This window comes from Puma concolor, chromosome F2 (assembly GCF_028749965.1).
Source record: "Puma concolor isolate L17-30 chromosome F2, mPumCon1.1.hap2, whole genome shotgun sequence".
NCBI lineage: Eukaryota > Metazoa > Chordata > Mammalia > Carnivora > Felidae > Puma > Puma concolor.
Genome location: NC_141684.1, coordinates 68,551,134 through 68,569,071, shown reverse-complemented (window position 1 = coordinate 68,569,071; position 17,938 = coordinate 68,551,134). Strand labels below are relative to the sequence as shown.

Below are 17,938 nucleotides of genomic sequence, written 5' to 3'. Positions count from 1 at the left end.
ATTTAAGTATTGTCTATGGCAATGCCTTCTCTCCAAACTTTTCCTTTCTGTTTTAACTGCTATGGAAATATAGCCATTAGGATTTCATAACTGTTCTTTGAAGAACTTTGCCAGTCACATCAAATTAATATGTATAAATCTGTCTTAATATTCTGTGTCACATCACATTTATCTACATATTTGAACTAGAAGGCTTGGAACATGAGGAAATATATGTTGTTTTTGGTGTGTGTGTGGTTTTGTTGGAGTTTTTGATATGGCAACAAAAAGAGTTCCTCCAGAATCATTACCCACAAATTTGGTTATTTCTTTTTCTTGCCTTGTGTGCATTTCCATATACTTTAATTCTAAATCTCAAAAATTGTTTTCCTAATTTGAGATGCTATGAAAACTTGCAGGATTAACCAATTGTGGGAAAGCAAGAAAAAAAACCTGCTGTTTAATTCACCACTGTTATTTCCCAGATGTTTCATCTTGGGCTAGTCAGGAGCCATGCAGAGGCTGTTTTCCCACCTATACAGTGGAACTAATGATGTTTACCTTACTGGATTATTCTGAAGGTTGCATGAGATGGTGCATTCTACATTCCTCTGGGAACGAGCTGTTCAGTTATAGATTATTTACATATATAAATTGAGTTGAAGGGGAGCTGCTCATGTATTTTCAGACCACCTTCCAACTTCCTGTATGTGGTAGACAGAAAAATGGCCCAAAGATGTCCATATCCTATTTCCTGTAACCTGTGAATATGTTCCTTACATGGCAAAAGAGACCTTGAAGATGCAATTAAATTAAGAATCTTGAGAATGCAAGATTATCCTGGATTATTCAGATAGGCCCAATGTAACCACAAAGATCCTTATAATGGAAGGAAGGGCACAGGAGAGTCAGAGAAGAGACGTGACAATGGAAGCCTAGGTCAGGGTAATGTCATTACTGGATTTGAAAATGGAAGAGGGCTGCAAGCCAAGGAATGTAGCAGCCTCTAGAAGCTGGAAAAGATAAAGAATACATTCTCTTGGAGAGTCTCCAGAAGGAGCTCTGTGCTGCTGAGAGCCTGATTGTGCTCAGTGAGATATGGGTAGGATAATATACTTGTATGTTTTAAGTCATTGAATTTGTGTTCCTCGGTTAAAGCAGGAATAGGAAACTGATAAGGGCTTGTGTCATTCACTCTGTAGCTTTTCTTCTTTTCTCTTGATCACAGATTCTGTTTACCTTAGATCCAAATTCCTTAGACCCGGATTCCGGGGGGAATGCTTCCTACACTGCCCTATGGATCCTCCATGCACAAGTTCCTCTTCTCTTCTCTCCTCTACACATGATCTGTCCTTGTCTTCTCTCTAACATGTGCTTCATAGCCTTTCCCACCAAAGCACCTGTATCTAACACAGAAAAGAAAGTTTACTATGTTTGTAGTCTGCTGCTGGCCCTGAACCTCCCTGCTGAAACAATGATAGCTCTTTTTCATGCTTTAACTTCAAAGTCCAGAAAAAATTCAATACTATTATATGTAAATAATGTTTTGACTATCTTAGCCCATATGATTGTTTGTCCCCATCTGCCCTTTAGAGTAGAACTGATGCTCTGTGTAGGTGTGTCTTATTCATCTTGGACCTTCCTTTCCTCCTGACATAACAGGTGAATTTCTTGGGGGAGACTCATACTTGAAGAGTCAGACCTTAACCACATCTGGATTTCCTTTAGGGTATTACATTTGTTAATCAAGACAACTGCATTTTAGTCTCCATTCTGTCATTGCCTTCATACATGAACCTGGGCAGTTACTGAAATGGCCCTCAAGTTCAAGCTGGTCAGGAAGACTTTTGAGCCAGAAGAAGGGATGTTGGGAGATTTGAACCCTTGTGAAGAATAGGTAGAAAAGAAATGAGGGTCTGAAAGGTGGTGGACAAAGAAGGAATAAACAGAGAAGATACTTTACAAATTTGAGTTCTCAAAGGTTAAGCAGTTTGAGTGATATTCAGGTGGCAGGTGTGGCCAATGGGGGGGCAAGTTGTGTGAAAGAGTAATGAAGGCTGCCAGAGTTCTGACGTTCAAGGCTGCTGGGAAACAGAATCCATGGGTGATAATCCATATATTGAAAGACAATTCCATTTGATTTTAGCCAATTTGTGATGACAGCTTTTGCACAGCTCTTAGTCAGTTGCATGAAATTATTTCAATGACTCTAATGCCTAGAGTGTATTGTGATTTTGTCCCAAGGTATTTCTTCTCATTTCTCACCATTGCCTATCTTCATATAATAGGGAGGTTATCAGAATAAGATAGGAAATCCAATCCTTTGAAAGTAGATTGGTATAAAGACAACTTATCTCCATCTGGCATGCAAATATCTGAAATAGCCATTTGGAAGCAAATATACCCAGCTTATTGAAGAGTGGTAACTCAATGAGGTGCAAACAGTAAATGGTTTCATTTTTCTCCAATCACTGCCTTCAGTAGTGCTGTTGTGAAACTCTTTCAGGTCTTTTAATGGCATCTGACACAAATTTTATAGTTTGTGTGTCACTTTAAAGCATAAAAGTTCTAAACCAGTTTAATCCAGTTTAAACCTTTGGTCTTATATTCAATTTTATGCTCCCTTCCTCCCCTCTCCCCAGGGCCCACTACACTTCCACTGAGGGAAATCAGCACGATGGGCAAGCTCTGCTCCTGAAACACCTCTTCTTTTTCCCTACCCCTCCCCACCAAGTTCCTTACTTCTCCCTCATGTTTAGGCAGGAAAAGGGCAGAACCAGTGGAAAGCACACAAGTATCATGAGACTCTGGTATTATACGCTTGCATTCAATTAAGCATGGCATAGAAGTGCCATCAGTACCCTCTATGTGGAAAACAGTGCTGATCTGTTCCTTCTGTGGGGTTCTTATGTGTGTCTCTCTATGGAGGTGGGGGGGAGGAGGGCAGGTGGCCAAGGTCTCCCTTCCGCTTAGCTCCTGGGGCAGGAAATATATTCTAAAAAGACCTCTGGCCTCTCTGCCCCCTTTTCTAGTAGTCTACCTCACAGATTTTGCTCCTGTAGGTCTTCTCTGGGTGACTGGCCCTCTTAGATGGAATAGAGGACTCATAAGATGGCCCAAGCATGACACCTGAGCTGTGTCCATTTAACTAACAAGAAACTCATATACCCTTGTCACACAAAGATGTTAGTGCAGCCTGTTTCATCTTGCTCAGTTTCCAGTTCTCTGTCTTCCCATGTCCCTGTCCTCTTGAAAAAGCACAAAAGCAGATCAGTTGGGCATGAACTATGACTTTTTTTTTTTTTTGCAGGTATCACATATTTCCATGATTGATTTTTTGGTGTCTTGTTTTAGGGTAAGGGGGCACGTTTCCCTGCACTGTCCCACAATACTGGGAATGGAAACAAAGAAGCAGTCTTGCCAAATACTTCCTCCCTGTCTTGTTGGGCTTCAGCTTATAAAGCTGCATGAAGAGTGAGTCCTGGGGTAACATAGATAAGTATAACAAAGCCAGTTTAGTCACTTCAAGCAAGACTGTGAAGAAGGAAACCTGGGCCCCCAATTCTTTGATAATTGGGTTGAGATCTTTGCCTTCAGCTTTTGTTGCCAATCCCCAATTTCAGGGTCACAGGAAAAGTCCCTTTGATGTCCTGTTACAACGACAGAAAGATCTAAAATAATTGTGATAGGTTGAGCTCTCTAGAAGCAGATGCTGAGATACAGTTTGGGATACGAGATATTTATTAGAGATCAACATCTATGAAAGAAAGGGGGAGGGAGCAAATTTGGGCAGAAGTCCAACTGCAATGTAAGACCAACAGAGTCTTGGTCATCCCACTGGGAACTGTGGATTACAAATCGCCAATCAGTGTGTCCCTTGTTGGGTCAAATTATCCAGGCCCTTATATCTCTGTTTCACATAGTCACTGAGTGTGAACAACTGTGGAAGTTGCCAAAAGTGTGCTCTTTGGTGAGACCCTCTCTGAAGCTGAGACAGACCTTAAGGCAGCTGAGATCTGGAGGCTGTCACCGACCACATTCCCCACAGCTAGGCACCAGATGCTCCTTGAAGGGATGCTCTGGGTGGTGCTCTGGGTGGCTCTGTCTCTGCCACAAAAAAACAACTAAAATCTTTCTGCTCTGCCCCAAATTTTGCTGATATGTATATGAAGCACCAAAATTCAAGAGTATTCACTAAGAAAAATTATTAGGATAACTCTGACGCCTTCTCTTGCTATTTGTGATAAAGTAAATTTACAAATTAAACACGGTAAGAAGTTAAGAAGCAAGGAGCATGGTCAGTGTGACTAAGGAGAAGATTGCCCCTAACCTAAAATGGTGAGGTAGAAGAGCCACAGTAAAGTCTCTGGAACATGGGAAGTTACCTGAATTTAAATAAACATCACATAGCACATCTTTTATGAATTCTCAAAACAGTCATTCTTTCAGTCTTCTAGGGCATGACTAGCAATCATGAAAGTGATAAAAGTCATCTCCAAACAAGTCTGCAGTGGTGGTCATTGGGGGAATAAAATAAGCATATTTCTTTCAGCTTCATCAATTAGAATGTAGATCCCTGCCAGGTAATATTCAGGAGGAGAAGATATGAAGACTGTTTGTTTATATCATGCTGTTGATGATCATTCAAAGACTTCATGTGATTTTTCATGTATTTCTTCCTTGGGTTTTCTTGGATTTCCACAAAACACTGGATAATCAGTAGAGGAAGACATTTTTGAACAAAGAAATTTAAATCCTTTCCAACATGATTTTTGAATCACAATCATTCTATATATATTTGATCAAATGTGATGTTTTTACATGCCTTTATGTACTGCATATTTAAACTGCTTATAGAATCACTTGTTGTTTATACATACTTTGTACATTTGTAGATAAAATGAAATACACTGAGATATAAGGATTCTTATTTTTATATTTGTCTTATGAGCATCTTCAAATAAATTTTTCACCTAATAACTGAAAAGTGGTCAGTTTTTATAAGCAGTGGTTACTTTGAGGGAATGGAAAGGGGGAAGGTGGTAAATGACGATGTGCATTTATACACATCACATGCCTCAGGACATGAAGAATGTATTAGATTGTGACAGATTAATGGAAATAAATGAAAGAAAATAAGGAAGAAGAATAAAAAATGGTCAGTTTACTGAACCCATATGAGAAGTGATGCCATACAGCAAAACCAAGCAAACAGAAATGTAACTTAACATTCTGAGGCCTCATTAAAAAATGAGTTGCATCTGACAGATGTGTAGTTGTATTCATTTTGAATCTCAGCCATATGGAGGCAGAAATCCTACTAAAACAATTCTGTTTCAAGCAGTTTTATCTATGGAAATGCATCAGAAATAATGAGTCTCATTCAAAATTGAGAGGTAAAATGGGCAACTAGAGTGTTCCTATAAGTTTAAGTGAGAAGCCCAACAAAGAATTGGCAGTAGGAGATAACTGTGTAGATCTTCAGCATATCATTAGGATTTCTTGTGATTTTCTACTTAGTTTTAATGAAAGTTGTGTCACTGCACATTGACATTGTAGTAACTTGCTAAAATTTTCATTTTTTTAAAAAGAAAGACATAACCCTGAATAGATTATGAGTAATGAATTTTTTATTATTGGGTACATTAGACCCAGGGATATCCCCTACCTTTCACCAAACTAATATCAACCTAATACCAACCATCTTGACCAAGGGAAGAATTCTAAGAGCTTACAAATATCTGACAGATCTGCTTCTCAGGTTTCATTCAAACATGTAGAGGTTAAGATTTATAAGAGCACTGAGAACATTATTTCCAATAGATTTTATTTATTTACTATGAAGAAGTAACTAGTTTAATCAGATGTTCTGCTAAATTGAACTGCTATAAAATGGCTGCTTTTTCTTCTCAAATTAGCATGGCATAAATCATTATATTAAGGAGGTTAACCTTCCTAAGACCATAGGTTACCTCTGATGAAGGGATAACAGAGTTTTTGTTTTCAATCTTTTTTTGTAAACATCAGCAAATAAAGCTAAATTTCTAATTAGCTAAATTTACTTTGGGGTTTTACAGACTCTTTTTAAGTTTTCAAATATATTATGATTTATAGGTTCTTTGTAAGTCATTAAATATTTTCTATACAATATGGTATGCAGAATATATATTTATATAAATTATGTAGTTACATTTAATGTGCATATAAAATAGAAACCACACTAAATGCTGACACTGGCACTGTAGACATAAAATAATTTTGTAGAAAAATTCTTATTTTCTTAAGTAATGCATATGGTTTGCAAATAAGAAAAAATATAAAGTGTGGTAGTCTGTGGAGAAATAATTAAATAAATAGGGCCATTTAACATCTACCACCGGCCAAATAGCTTATAACAAGTTCTTCAGGTTTTCTATAGTTTTGGTTTTTTATCTGTAAAAGATTGAAAATAATAGAACCCATGTACTTGTGAAATATGCATATGAAGAATTTAACACAATGCCTAGCAACAGTAAGAACTCAATAAATGTAAATTTTTAATAAATCAAATAAATCAAATAAATAAATCAAATCCATACCAGTATGTGGAATATAAGGAGACAATGACTACATCCTATATTGAATAGACAACTTAGAGCAGTAAGATTTTTTGGTAGTTTAAATGGGCAGTTTTCTATAGAATTTTCCTCTGCTTTATAAGAAAAATGATACTTAAGGGGACCTGGGTGGCTCAGTCAGTTTTAAAACTCTTGATTTCAGATTAGGTCATGATCTCACAGCTCGTGAGATTGAGCCCCATGTAGGGCTCTGTGCTGACAGCACAGAGCCTGCATGGGATTCTCTCTCTCTCTTTCTCTCTCTCTGTCCCTCCCTCACTCACGTGCTGTCTCATTCTCCCTCTCAAAATAAATCAATGAACATTAAAAAAAGAAAAATGATACTTAATGTTGAAACTCCAAGAGTCTTAGGTTGAAGTAAGATAAAAATGGCATAGATAATTAGTTGATTCCTGATATGGCACCTGACATGGAGGTAGTTTGTTAGTGGGGTCACTGCGTTCTGATTTTGTAAGTGGAGAAATTTTATTTTATATAGGTGAGAATAAATCATATTTTCTAGAATAAATTCGCATTAAATAAAGTGACAAGAGATAGATATGTGAATCAAAATGCCAACGTGTTAATTTTCCTTTTCAAGCAAGAAAGACTTCAACTATCTGTCGAGGGTATCAGTAGTGAATCAAATGTGTGATTTGGCAGGGGAAGAAGAAAAGGCATTAGGAAATGGGTAGTTTTAAGGAGGGACATCCTTTAGACCAGGGGGAAAAAAATCTCATGAACTTTTCATGTAACACAGTAAAAGCCAACTTTCTAATTAATGGGGCACTACTTCCTGCTAAAATCAGGGTCTTTTCCCCTTACTCAGGATATGTGAAGATTGCTAAATTTGTGTTCCTTAATCTCATAGTTCATTCCTCTTTGAATACCATTGGGGCAGACTGCATTTTTCAAAGATAGATGCAATAATCTCTCCATCTCATACGCTATTCTTGCTATTCTGCCATTAAGAGGTAGAGTCTATGTCTTTATCCCCTTTAATCTGGATGAGTCCTGTGACTGCTCCAGCCAATGGAATATAGTAGAAATGATGCTGAGCTAGTTCTGGATGTAGCCCTTCATAGGCTTGGCAGTTTCTTCTTCCTGACTCTTGGAACACTGGCTTTGGGATACTTCTCTCAGAACCCAGCTACCATGCATGGGTGCTCTAGTTGCAGTCCCAGCTGAACTCCCAGCCAAGAGCCAGCATTAAATGCCAGTCCTGTGAGTGAGCTACCTTGAATGTCCCAAGTTAGATAACTAGCCCCATGTTCCACCTGACCACAAGTACTTGAAAGACCCCAATCAAGAGCTGTCCAGCTGAGGAGAGTGAAACCACAGAACTGTGAGAAATAATAATAAACTGTTGTTTTAAGTCAATAATTTTGGAATGGTATGTTATGCAGCAATAGAATTAGAAAGAATCATCTACTGTCCCTTGGTCCATCTTTTGCCTCAACTAGGTGAGGATATTGGATATGCTTTTTATTCTTTTGATTCAGTTATACATTGATTACTTTTTTATGTTTACCTTTTGATAGAGAGAGAGAGAGAGAGAGAGAGAGAGAGAGAGAGAGAAGTAGAGAGAGAGAGGAGGGGCAGAGAGAGGGGGAGATAGAAGATATGAAACAGACTCTGTGCTGACAGCAGAAAGCCCGATGCAGGGCTCAATCCCACAAACCATGAAATTATGACCTGAGCTGCAGTCAGATGCTTAACCAACTAAGCCACCTAGGTGCCCCTTCACTGATAACTTTCATAAGCCCTCTTCATTCATACATACAACATATATGTTTTGCTACTATGTATCAGGTACTATCATGTTATAGATGTTGAAAATATAGAAGTGAAATATTCCTTTCCTTCACAGATCTTATATCTTTATCTTCATGAGAGACCTAGAAAATAAACAAAATAAGTAAGTAGGACTAAGAAGTAAATAAAACACAGAAGGAGAACACAAAGCATTGAGGGACAAGTGGAGTTGTGGAAGCTTTATAGGCAGGGAAATATTTCCTGAGAAAGTGAGTAAATACCTGCAGGAAGTGAGGAGCTAACCTAGTGAACAACTGAGGAACAGTGGAGTGTGCCTGGTGGAAAGAGGACAGTTCAGATAGAACACAGATGAAATTAAAAAGAGATGAAGTCAAGGGAGAGCTAATGTTGGGCCTTTTGGCTCATAGAAAGATTTTGCCTTCCATTCTGAGTGAGATAAGAATCCACTGAAGAGTTTTACATGGAGGAATGACATAGTTAGAATTATGGTAAATAGAATCATTCTGAGTATTGTGTTGAGAATAGACAGCAAAAGGGCACAAGCAGGGAGACCAATGAGGAAACTCTTGCAATCATCCAGGTAAGAGATGATGGTGTCTTGGGTTAGGGTGGTATTTGATGAATGTTAGGGGCCTGGGATTTGATTTTACACTACTTATACAGAAATATACTAAACTGCAACTGTTTCATAGATCCTGGCAGAAGACATGAGACTCTTGGGTCAGAGACAAAGAACTTTATTACTCATGGCATAACAAGCAGCATGAGCTTCATGTTTGTGTTGGTTTGCCTTGTCCTGCCAAGTCCCTTGAAGGCATAATGGATGGGCCCAGATGAATGCTACATAATTGGTGGGCATGTGTTGCAGCTGAGAACCATTGAGCTTAGGAAATCCATATCTTTTATACTAGTAGGCAGTAAGCAAACCTGCTCTTTTGTCCTGGAGGGTGACACTGTCCCTTCCCTTTAGGTTGCTCACTCCAAATACAACCCTAAAAAATGACTCTAGTGAGGAGTGCTCAGGGCCTTGCATTCTTGGCAGACTAGGTAAGTTATACAGAGACTCTCAGGTGGGTTGCCTGGCAGGTTGAGGTGAGAAATGGTCAATTCTGGATACATTTTTAAGATAAAGTTAACAAGATTTTCTGGGACTTTGATTTGTAAGATATTTTTCTAAATAACCAAGCTTTTATCTTGTTTGAGAACAATTTTATCCACAAGTATTGAGAGTACCTTTTATTCACTTTCAGTACACTGCATACACCTCATCCTACCCAACTCTACACTTCAACATAATATAACCAGGTCACAACATGATTGAATATCCTCAGATAAAAGAACAGCTTAAATATCTAAATAATTTACTTTCTGTCAAAGTTACCAACTGAGAAGATAATGCACTAGGTAATAAAGTTTATAAAATATGGAGAAATTATAATTTAATTTTTTTCTAACTAAAGAAAACATTCTCTAAAGAAAACTTAAGGAAATTTTTGCAAATTCTATGACTGGTACAATCAGCTTCTAGAAAGTATCCACTTTCAAACTGTGTTTTTCATTTGTGCAAATTTCCAATTATACTCTTCTTTAGCTTTACCAGAGACTTAAACATCTGAATTTACAAGATAACACTTGTATTAGCAGGAAAAATCTTTACTTTATTAAAGAACCAAATGCACAAACTTCTGTTATATAATATACCTTCCCTTTTTTATACAATAAGGGTAATTAAAATAATGTTCAAGTTGTTGCAAGCAACATTTCAGCCAACCAAGGTTTGTTTGGATTTCCTAAATTATTTTCTCAATCTAAGTAAGTTTTTTAGTTCTCTAGATTACAATTACACATAATCAATAAAGAATATTTAATGTTCAAACTACTAGAGTATGATCAGTAGAAAGCCTAATTAATATGCTTCACTGAAACTTGTGGTACTGACAGAGAACTGTTCTCAATACTAACATTAGGGGTATTCAATGCTTGGAATATAGCACAAAGAATACTAATGTTCAGACCCTAGTCCTTGAAATTCTGATTCCAAAATTGGTTTGTTTTTTTTTAAGTGCTGTAGGTAGATATAAAGTTCTACCAGGACTGAGAACCACTACTCTATTGAATTCCAAAATACCACTCTCCAAATCCAGTGTTTGCTGCCCAGTGTACTATGTCATTAGAAATATTGGAAATAAAATGGTTCTCACAGAGAGGTAATTCTCAGATATCCCTAGTTTTTACTTCTTTGTCTTTCTACATAAAACTTTAATTTTTTTAAATGTTTATTTATTTTTTGAGAGAGAGAGAGAGAGAATGCAAACAGGGAAGGGGCAGAGAGAGAGGGGGACAGAGGATCTGTGCTGACAAGAGAGTTCAACTCTGGGCTCCATCTCACGAACCGTGAGATCATGACCTGAGCTGAAGCTGGATGCTTAATTGGCTGGGCCACCCAGGCACCCCTCTTCATAAAACTTTAATCATTTGTTTGCTTTTCTTGTTTTTTTCCTCAGGATGCCCTAAAACTTCCAAATCTAAAAACTATCCATGCCAAGTGCAATATCTTCCAAATGTGAATAATGGGACCCAGACTCCATCTAGCTGGAGGAATGCCTCCAACATCTCAATTCCCTGACCTGTATAATCCAAAGCCACCTTCAAGTTTTCTGCAAATTCTCAGATGCATTCATTCTTCTAGCCTTTTCAGCTTCTTGGCTTTGGTGGCCTCTGCCTGAACTATGTGGATTGTGACCTGAAATTCAGTCCTTCTTTGGTGCTCACATTCACTACAATCCCTTGCATGGAGGTATACCTTCCTGACCATTTTGGTAACAAAAGGACAGAGCAAGGAGTATCACTCCTTTCCTTCCTTTTGGTAATTTACCACTCACTTCCCCCATAAAGAATGTCTTTGTTTGGAAGGACATTTCTATTCCTAAAAAAAAAAAAAAATTCTGATGACAGTTGCTGTAAGAATATAAACTACATAAAAATAAATTTGAGGAAGAATTATTATCCCCTTATAGGTATCAAACAATTATTTTCTTTAAAATATTTTGTTGTGGGGCATCTTGGTGGCTCAGTTGGTTACATGTCTGACAGTTGGTTTTGACTCAGGTCATGCATGATCTTGTAGTTCTTGAGATAGAGCCCTGTGTTAGACTCTGGGCTGACAGCACAGAGCTTGCTTGGGATTTTCCCTCTCTCTCTGCCCCTCCCCTGCTCTCTTTCTTTCTCTCAAAATAAATAAATAAACATTAAAAATTTTTTTTTTTGCTAAGACAAAATCTTCTCTATCTAAAAATACCTTTCAGAATTTGAAACTAGAATAATAAGTGGCAAAAAAACCCCAAACGTGGAATTTGACCACCTTCTATATAAGCAACCTAGAAGTCTTTGGAATTTTATATTTTTTTATTTCAAGGTAAACAAATTTTGATACAATCACTGTTGCCATTTGTGTAAGACTAACTACTATGACCTGGCACAAGTTACAGATATCTCTGATCTCAGTGTTTTCTGTTTCTATGATTGCTCAGGTTCTTTTAAAATTGAAATTTGATGGTTGAGTAAGTAAGCTTCTAGCTTATGAATGATGGTAGAATTGAGTGGCCTGGTAAATAAGAGATCCTGTTTTACCAGAAAGAGCTCATTTATGCATGGAAGAATAAACCATTGTTAAAGAGTTAGAGTGTACAAAAATGTACTCCTGTGATAGAGAGAGAGAGAAGAGGAGGGGCAGAGAGAGGGGTACAGAGGATATGAAGTGGGCTCTGAGCTGATAGCAGTGAGCACAGTGTGGGGCTCAAACTTGGAAACTATGAGATCATGACCTGAGCAAAAGTCAGATGCTTAACCAACTGAGCCACCAGCTGCCCCAGAAACCAGATCCCCTGGGTTCAAATCTCAGTTCTGCCACTTAACATCTGTATGATACTGGACAACTTGCTCAACCTGCTCATACTATTCTTTATCTGTAATATGAGGACCATGATAGTTCCCACCTCACAGAGGTATTATGAAGATTAAGTTGATACATGTAGTAATACTCAGTGTATTTTAAGAGCTAAATAATACATGTAGTATACTTACCATATTTTATGTATTATTTGACTATTATCATCAAGAAATTTCACTAATCAGGGTTGGTACCAACTGAAATTTCTGTTTATGTGGGCAGTCTGATACATCACATCCTGTCACCTCTGCAACTAATAATACCAATTAACAAAAGTGACACATTTTATTATCCAAGAAATGAAATACAATCCAATTTGTCATAGAAAATTCCCTTTTACCCATACTTTCTACGGGGAATTCACCTACTTTAAATGAAGTGGACTTTTAAACAATACAAAGAACTTGCTAAAATCAAGTGCTGCATAAGAGTAAATGGTCTGTGAGTGAGGAAAGGAGGTTTACAGATCAGCAAAGTGAATGAACTCCTCTGCACTTTGAAAATCTTGAAGAAGACATGTTTTGTCTTATATGTTTTATATGTCTTTATATTCACAATGGTAGCATGCACTTTTTGTGTTTTCTAACCACATGTACAACAGATAATGTTACAGTCATATTTTACTCTATATTAAACATCTGGTATGAACAGAGGAAGCAAGAAAAAATGATGACTGTACTCTCAGAGTTAATTCAGGAATATTAATCCACTCTTATAATCATCTATATGTATCATGTATAATTGGCCCTTGTGCCACCAAGTGAATTCAATAACTAGCATTAAGAAAAAAAAAACACAAAAAACCTAAACCAAACATTTAGTCTGGTACACGGTTATCACTTATCTCTGATGCTTTTTTGTTTGTTTGTTTGTTTTGTTTTTAAAGTGAGGTGGTTGCTTTGAATTTTTTATTATTTAGATTCAAGTTAGTTAACATATAGTGTAGTATTAGTTTCAGGAGTAGAATTTAGTGATTCATCATTTACGTACAATGCCCAGTGCTCATCCCAAGTGCCCTCCTTAATACGCATCACTCATTGAGCCCATCCACCCACCTCCCCTCCATCAACCCTCAGTTTGTTCTCTATATTGAAGAGTCTCTTATGGTTTGCCTCCCTCTCTGTTTTTATCTTACTTTATTTTTCCTTCCCTTTTCCTATGCTGCTTTGTAGAAACTGGTTTCACGGACTTAAGAAAAAAGCTGATCAACACCCTCACTGAACTGGTGTTGAACATCAGCTTAATGGCAAATGACCAATGACAACACAATAATGCCCTCGAAGATGGGAGCGTTCCAGGGACATTGGACATGAGCTGTCAGAAGAGATACGCAGCAGTTTCAGCATTTGAGGGGAGGTGTATTAATATGTCACTGTATAAATGGCCTTTGTCAAAGAGTATCTGTGATAGGAAAAGGGGTAATCTCTAACCAGCTATTGTGGTGGAAGGCAACCACTGCCCTGTAAACCCCACTGCACCCAGGAATAAGATACAGCAGTGTTGGAAGTTTAATACCCGTTTCAGACTTACAGCCACCCTTTTGTTTAAAACCAATTCTAACTTTCGGCTTCTGCCTGCTGCATGTCATGTTCCACACGGTAATTTTCTTTATTTTGCAGAACAGCATTAACTTCTATTACACTGTCACATTTTACTATGCATTAAGCATCTGGTATCAATAGACTAAACAACACAGAAAGCGGGATTATGCTGTCAGACTTAATAATTCAGAAATATTAACCAGCTTTCATAATTATCAGTAGTTCTTCACATGTAATTGGCCCTCAATGTACATTTCGTACTTCGGCATAACTCTCTGCATACCAGTATGAGATAATAGTGCCTAATCTCTCATGTAACTAACAGAGTTAATTTGGTTAAATGAAATCAATTCATCAGCAATAACAGTTTCTTGCCACAAAAGAATTAGTTAATCACACACACAAACATACGTATACACACCCTACCAAACGTCTATTTTAAAATAACACAACACACTTATTCCGTATAGTAACAGATGAGGTAAGCTATTTAGCCTTAAGCAAACTTGAGAAAGGAAGAAAGTAAACCATGTTCAAGAAGACCTTGCCTGTGAAGTTAACGTCTAGGGCTAGGTTTGTTGCAAGCTTCCGTGTAAGACCATTTGCTTTCTTTAATTAAAACATATTTGTCATCTGCAAATATGTGACTCCTTACCTGTAATATTGTAAGACTGTTCAAGATCTCCTCTATACTTTGTCTGAAACAGCTTCGCTGCAATTTCGACATGTCATTAACCATGGAGGACTGAGCTGAAGCCGTAAGTACTGATCAGAAGTTCTTGTTCTCATAACACTCTTATTGGAACATTTCAACTTGGAAGTTGATCTAATGTGTTGATCCTGGACACATCTTAACACTTCGCTAATTGATATGATTTTACATGCTTCGGCACTTTCCAGGTGTCTTACCTTGCTCTCAACTGCTATTTCTTGTGATTGTCAGTATATCTGAGAGGAGCTTTTCTCTCTGGTGATTTTCTGCTATTTATGTGAAGTGGACTTTGAAACAATATTGCTAAAGAACTTGCTAAAATCAAGTGCTGCATGGGAGTAAATATTTTGTGAGTGAGGAAAGGAGGTTTACAGATCAGCAAAGTGAATGAACTCCAGTACACTGTGTTCTGTTTACTCTGTCCCTAAACAGGTTCAAAGCACTTTTGGTTGCTCTCTGTTTCTTAACTATGTTTCAGATGGATAAATCTTGCTGATGTTTGAGTTCCATATAGGGCATATGGAATGTTTCCAGTGAAGGAAGACTTCATGTGTTGAAGGAAGGATCCACTGAGTGAATTATTCAAGAGTGACTATTGTAGTGATTACTGCTCAGAGTCTAGAATCATTGTGGATCTGCCTGTCATTCACAAGGGTATACTTAGAGGGAACTAGTATAACAAATGCTATTTCCTATCTGATTTCTCAATAGTTGGTTGCATAAACTAGCCTTTCCATCTCTACAATAAAGTTCCTAGTGAAAAGAAAAAGAGGGAAGTCTTACAGTGCAGAAGGTATGGCTTCAGACGTAAGAATGAGGAAGTAGAAGATATTTATGAGCAAGCTCTTTATTTTGGCAAATCTAACTACTAAAGCAAAGCAGAATAGTACTTTATTAAGAGAGTTACTTGACCTTTTTGAGACTCAGTTTCCTCACTTGTCAAGTTAGAATAATGGCACTCAACTAACTGAGGGTTAAGTTTGTTGTGGAAAGCACTAAGCATGATACATAGAAATTGCTTAATACATTTTCAGTTTATAAACTCCTACTTTACTCGAATCCATTGAACTTTAGTGCCCAAATTAGAGGTAATTCTTTTTAACGTGCTGTGGCTAAATTAAATGATGAAGTATCACTGTCTAATATGAAATATTATGAATATTGAATTCAAAAGATTGATTTTCCTTTAAACAAGGGCTTTACAAATCTTTTTGTTTTATGAAAAGCAATTTGATTGCAGCTTAACTACATACATAATATTTCCCCAAAGAATTTAATCAACAGGGAAACATTTTAAGATGTGATTTAGAGGAAGAAACTTCAGGAATATTTGTTGTAAAATAATACAGTCTTAAGACTTCAGATGTAGTTCCCAGTTCATCAATGAGATGTGGTTCCTGGTGCGTCAGTGGCAACAGAACTCCTAAAAAGAAACAATAAACTTGGATGACTTATTTTAAAAATATCTTTGTTTCTGTTTCCTTCTTTAGGTTAAAAGAAACTCTTCTGAGCTCTTTCTATATGCCAGACACTGTGCTAGGGACAGAGAATACAAATACAAAACAAAGCATAGCCACTGACCTCGAGTTGATAGACATTACAGCATCTGTTTATAAAAACAATCTAAATGCAGTAATAGAAATACGCACAAGTCTTACCAGACTCAGATAAAATTAGCCTGACTTGACCAGTGCAGAAGAGGACAAGTGGATGGGAGAGGCTTGCTGACAGAGGTACTGCCTCCGTTGACTCTAACAGTGGAAATGGGTAGAGATGGGGAAGGCTTTCCAGACAGAGCAGAGACTTGAGCAGAGACATGGCATGTGCAAGGTGGATGTGTGCAGGGAACTACACGTACAGGTACAGTACTCTACAAGTAGAGCATGACACTGAGAGCTAGAGCAAGACACAGGGTCACACCAAGTAGAGTTTTGTATGCCACCTCAGGAGCTTAAGTTAACCCGATAGACAGGTGAGTATTTAAGGGTTTCATCAGGGTATTCAATCAGTCAGATTTGTGTTTCAAATAAACCACTCTGACTTTTGTGTGCAGGCCAAATTGGGGATAAGATAGTGAAAGGGATACCATGTATTAACCTCAGGTGATGACAAATAAAGAAAAGACCTGATGGGGACAGTGGTAAGTTAATATCCTACCAATATACCTTCATGCATACATAGCACACATGAAAAGACATACATACACTTAGTTATTGCAGCATTATTTGTAAGCCTGGAAACAAGTCTAGTGTTTTTGTTTATGTTTAATGCCCATATTTGAATATATAGGATCTTAGCAACTGCAATGAGGATGTCTGAGAGTAGATGAAGGAATCAGATAAATTGATTTCTTCGGGTTTTTTTCTAATCATCCCATGTTGAGTTCCCTCTTTCTTAACGAAAATAATGTTGCTTTGTAAAGCAAATTCTGTTAGGATGTAGTCAGAGGAAAAGGACAATACCCCTTAGCAAATTAGCCTCACATCATTATCTTAGCCTGTTGTAATAATCACATTATCTTGTGATAATCAGTAGAATCATTTACTATAAATTAAGAACAAGGCAATATTGACTGTCAACACTATTGGTAAATTTTGCTGTGAAAATTCTATCCAATATAATAAGGCAAGAAAAAATGTATAATGGGTATAGATACTGCAAGTTAACTGATAAATATCTTAGTTATTTTTCTTTTTGTTAAACATAAGGGAATCAACTCTAAGAACTATTAGAACTAATATGGATGTTTGATAATATGGCAGATTATGAAGTAATATAAAAATATTCAATTTACTGTTTATTAGTAATAATCACCTAAAAATAATAGGTAACAATTTGATTCCTAACAACAATCAAAATGTAAAATATTTAGGAATAAGTTAAAAAAATGTGTAGGAAATGTGTGAGAAAAACTGAAATTTCTTACTATACATGGTAAAAACAGAGTTGAATAAATTGAGTGAAATATAAAGTTTCTGAATTAGAGGATTTACTATTTTAATATGCATATTTCACCCCCAAATTAATCACGGTCATGTGAACATAATGAGGATACTAATGGGGGAGATTTTAGAATGTAACACAATTATTATAATTTTTTGGTAAGCAAAACCATGCTTGAAACTGCCAAGCAATCTTAAAATAAGGTGCATTAGGGGTACTTTTCCTAAAACATAGTAGCATTTACTATGAAGCAGTGATAATTCCACTGCTTATTTTTCCTTGCTGGTATTGCAATAGGGAGACAAATCAATCGAGCAGTATTTATAGGTGTGTGTCAATGAACTCCAGCACTGTAAGTTGGGTAAAGGTATTAGGATGTTCAAGATGTGTAATTTACTGATACACATTGTGAATTTCTTAAGAAGTTGCTTTACACACTCAT

The 17,938-nt window shown here is 37.0% G+C and overlaps 1 protein-coding gene across 1 annotated transcript in view; it reads left to right on the top strand.

Moving 5' to 3' along the window:
* Window positions 1-14,681, top strand: part of LOC147572080 (uncharacterized) — a 51,938-nt gene extending 37,257 nt beyond the window's left edge. The window contains exon 3 of the mRNA XM_086695797.1: window positions 14,549-14,681. The gene's annotated coding sequence lies outside the window, so the exon portion shown is untranslated. The remainder of the gene's footprint in view (window positions 1-14,548) is intronic.
* The last annotated feature ends 3,257 nt before the right edge of the window (window positions 14,682-17,938 follow it).